The 4749-nt window shown below is 45.9% G+C and overlaps 1 non-coding gene across 1 annotated transcript; it reads left to right on the top strand.

Annotated features, from left to right (window-relative positions):
• Positions 1 to 4138: 4138 nt before the first annotated feature.
• On the top strand, positions 4139 to 4225 carry TRNAS-GGA (transfer RNA serine (anticodon GGA)). The gene has a single exon. It is a non-coding gene; the product is annotated as a tRNA-Ser (tRNA).
• Positions 4226 to 4749: the final 524 nt, after the last annotated feature.

Consider the following 4749-nt stretch of genomic DNA (forward strand, 5'->3'; position numbering starts at 1 on the left):
CGGCCGCGTGAGCGGCGAGCTCTCTGCCGCGGCTTCCTTCCTCTTCCGCTCCAGCCTTCTCCTTTCTCTCTTCTCTAGCCCTGTTCGGCCCCCAGCTTGGATCTTCCTTCCGCTCGGCCGTCTGCCTCTCGCGCTCGGCTCCCTGGAGTGGATTTCCTCGCCGTGGAGCTCAACTTGAGTATTGTCCGCCGGCCAACTCCCGCTCGTCTCCCTTAGCACCACCTCGAGCTCTCCTCCAAGTGCCGCGCCGCAGCCAAGCTCCCTCTCCCATGGCTGACCGTCGGGTGCCCCTGCTGCGCGCCCTTCTTCCCTGTCCCCAGATGGCCGCCCTGCTCGAGTTCGTCCTGGTGGCCGTTGACTAGGAGCAGACTCGGCCGCGCCTCTGCTCTCTCTACCGCGCCCCTGGCTCTAACCTCCCTCCCATGGCTGCCTGCTCGAGTTCGCCCCGGCTTCTTGTTTCCTGCTGCGCTCGCCGGCCGTCTGTTCGCCCTGGTCGTCGCTGTCGAGTCCCTGTGCGCGCAGCCGTGTCCCTATGCTCGCCGTGGCCGGTTCCCAGCGTCGTGCCCGCGATTTTGCCGCGCGTCCCTACTTGACGTCTGTCCACACGTTGTGCGTGGAGCAACGAAAAAAAAATCTGTGCGCGTCGGGCTCGCGCGCTAAATCTTTTTCTAGCTTGCCGCGACGCCCGGCGTCCTACCTGCTTTGCTCACCCGCGTCGGCTATTCGCTGGTGCTTCAACCCGTCAGTTGTGTTGTCCTATCCGCGTCAGCACGCGACCGTGGTCGTGTTCGTCGAGTTCGCCAACACTCTGTTGCCGATTCGACTATCGTCGCTGTTATGTGCCTCGTTGCGTGCTCGACGAGTGTTGTCAGTTGTACCTCAGCACTCGTGCTTGCCGCTGGCTCGCGTTAACGCTCGTGCGTCTGCTCGTTATCACTGCGTCGCACTCGCTCTTCGTCCATCGGGTTTCACGCGTGCTCGCGTTTGTCGTCGAGCCGTTGAACCCGTTTTACCTTGCTCGACCTCGTCTTTGCCCTTCTGGTGACCGTCGTCAGTTTGGTGCTAGACTACGCTCCATTATCTAGTCGCACTGGCTGTGGACCTTGTTGGTTCTTTCCGTGTCAGACCAGCAAGCTCCGCCACCGTCACTCAATTGCTCGCCCCGCGTGTGCTCGTAAATTTTCTTGGTCGTGTCTGCTGAGCTGACCAACGCTCCAGCTCGCTGTTATCGCTAAGTCCCACGCAACTGTGTTGTTCTCTCGTCGTCATCGTTCATTCCTATTTTTCCCGCCATATGTCGCCTCATCATGACGCGTGTCGTCGTCTTTAATCCCAATAGCTCTTACGATATGCGCCTCGTCATGCTTTGCCTCCTCGTGATCAGCCCCATCTGGGTCATGTGGGCGGAAGATCTCAACACCTGTCAGATGTTCGACGACAAGCCTAAACCAGGATTTATCAACATTCTCACAAGTATTGAGTCACGTTTGATGCTGGTAAGCTAGATTTATTTGTTTAGTAATTTTAGTGCTTTGCCGGTAGGCGCTATCGGCATTTTATGCAAGGAATTTTAGTTGTGGAATGAAGTCATTGCTATGCATTCATGTGCATTATGCAAATCATTTAGGTACGATAGTTAATCACGTGATGCGGAGGAAAAGAGCCAAGTCGACCCTAAGCGCGGGCTAATCCGCAGGATGATGCTGATGGACGAACCGGAAGATGGATAATCTGAACGAGTGCCAAGCCAAAGGATGGTCGTCAAGGGGACGTCGTCTAACAAACACTAACCTAGTGTTACTCAGGCAAGCCCCGGTGCATGCAACCCCTTCCTTGTGTTTTTAAATAATTTTTGCACACTTTAAGTCTAGTGAAATGTGCATTAGGTTTATAGGAGTTGCTTGGAAACCCTTTGATGCATTGCCTTCCTTGATATCCATACCTTTATAGATACTTCTGGTGAAGTATCAAAAATATGATTTACAAAAATGCTTAGCCCTGCTTCGATCTTGTGGATAGAGGTTGTCTTTTGCAATACTGCCTAGCTCAGGGGTTATCATGAGGAAGGATGGCTTCTACCTGCAAGAATATATTTTCATTGAGAGCGTGGTGGGATCTTACTACAAAGTTCCCTATAATGCTCTTTTCGTCCTAAGGAAAACAAACAATCCTAAGGATGAAAGTACTTAAATCGGGACTTGGGCTAGGAACAGGTGATGTTCTACCCAGGTTGATTAAGGATTGGATGCATATGTAGGCTTGATGATCGAGGACCCTTTAACTGGTCACATGCCTCGTCATGGGTAAGCTTTGCCTCGGGCAGACTAAGGCCAGAATAAGATAACACGGAATGGGCGTGGAGCGGTGGCGAGAGTAGCGTGTACCCTCCGTGGCAAGAGGCTGGACGGTGGTGTATCTGTGCTCTCGGTTGGCGTGAACCTGATCTGGTCTTAAGAACCCCGGTGGTGGGTTGACATATGCAAGGGTTAAGTGCTACATATGTCGTGTGATCGGAGATCCTCAGCTGAGTATAATCGATTCGGATCGTCGTACCTTCACGGTTATGAAGACTTGGTCACTGCCCTACAACCTAAGTCAGGATGTGAACCTCATGAATAAAAATGATGTTGTATTGATGAGATGGTGAAATTAGACCAGATGCAAACAGAGTCTATTAATATTTAATCTGGCGTTAAAATATTGAAAGTAAGGACTCACTTTAGTAAGCTATTTCTGCAAAAGTATCTAAGTTGATTCTTGCTAAAGCCTCTCCTTGATTCCCAAATCCAGCTTATCCTTGAGAGTCTTTTCTTTAGTCGGGTAAGTCTTGCTGAGTAATTCCATACTCAGGGTTTTATTCCCTGTTGTTTTTTTCAGGTTATAGTTTTGTGCTGCTGTTGATGGTGTTAAGTGCCGGTGGGCTCGGCCTTCTTATATAAGTATACCCCGTCTTTATCTTCTTATCGAGGATGATCACTTGAGCTAGCATATATTTCAAACTTATACTTTTGTAATCACTCCGATAAAATAATGTAAAATTTTGTAACCTGTAAAATTTGGTAATAAGATTTCCGCTGCAAAAATGTTGTGTGTGTGATTTGTGTTACTTAATCCCACGGTTCTGGTTGTAAGTGGTTTATCCGATGTCCTTGGGCAATCGGACGGATCCTGTTAAGTTATCTGGTGCACATGCATAGTTGTTTGAGATCTTTGAGACAAGGACAAGTGCATGTGGGCCCAATAACTTGGGAGGTTCTGCCACACCACATCAATCGAGGATACACGACAGAAGGAATTGTTAGTTCACCTCACCTTCCCCAAGCGCGGGTTTCCTTTACTAATTTTGTTCTCTCTATGTGAACCCTCTCTCTTTCTCGTAAGAATGAGATATAGGTAGGGCTAAAAAAGAGTCAAATCGCACCATCTCTATAATAAGGAAATGCCCTTTTTTCCCCGGAGGTTGTCGGAATTATTTGCAATAAAATACTGGCTACAATCAAGGAGGTCTTATCAATGAAATTTCCATTTATACGGGATCTAGGCATAATTCCCAACCCATTCTATATAGAATTCTTTTCATTCTATCACAAAATAACATAAAAACAAAACATTCGATTCTTATAAATCGATCCATATGCTCTAAATGGATAAGAGAGATATGGATTTTCCGCTCAGCTCAAATTGTCTCCTTTTCCTTCTGTTTGGACAAGAAGAGAAGAGATATGAAATATTTGACTAAGACTGGATTTCATTCCACTTTCCTATTTCTCAACAACAACTTCCCTCATCAGTTATTTTGCGTTTTCAAAGTCATTAATTGCCCCATACCCCTTTTTATTTAGATTGTATGGCGTAATGTACCTTATGCAAATGGAATTCTAGGGTTCCTTTATTTTCTTATGGAATAAGAAGAATTCTTCCATTCTCTTTTTATTTTGGTTTTCCCCAAAGAAAAACTTTTCGAGGGAGCAGAATTCCTAGTAAAAAAATACAGGATCCTTCCACTTAGATGAAAAGGAATTTTTCCATCCAATCCAATAGAGCCATGGAATTCCTGAGCCGTTGTGGCTGTACCTGTACTGCAGGAATACGAAAACTCGCTATTCACTCAGTTTATTTTCCATAATAAGATTATGTAGGAGAGATGGCCGAGCGGTTCAAGGCGTAGCATTGGAACTGCTATGTAGACTTTTGTTTACCGAGGGTTCGAATCCCTCTCTTTTCGTTTCTCTTAATTCATCAATGTTAGCGATCACAATGTATCAAATTAAATAACAATTTATTCCAACAATAATACCTTTAATTAATAGAAATTCTCTATAGCAAATTAATCCTTATGTCATAATAGATCCGAACACTTGCCTCGGATTGACTTCAATATATAATTGCTCCAGTGAATAACTAAAACAAAATAGAAGGACGGTAGATAGTAAAGAAAAGAACTAATCATAATATCTATCTTTAAAAGATTCAATAAAAAGACAGTTGGCGGGTCTCTTTGTATGTCTTGTCCGGAAAGAGGAGGACTTAATGATTATTCGTTCGTCAGAACCAGAAGTTAAAATTGTTGTGGATAGGGATCCTATAAAAACATCTTTTGAGGAATGGGTCAGACCCGGGCATTTCTCAAGAACAATAGCTAAGGGAAGCACATGAAGAACATGATAAGGAGGAAGAAGCGTCACAAGTTCCTCCAACTCAAGTCCAGTCAACTATTCAAAGAAATCATCCGGTGGATCAGATTCTGGG

This window comes from Zea mays, chromosome 3, assembly GCF_902167145.1.
Source record: "Zea mays cultivar B73 chromosome 3, Zm-B73-REFERENCE-NAM-5.0, whole genome shotgun sequence".
Taxonomy (NCBI): domain Eukaryota; kingdom Viridiplantae; phylum Streptophyta; class Magnoliopsida; order Poales; family Poaceae; genus Zea; species Zea mays.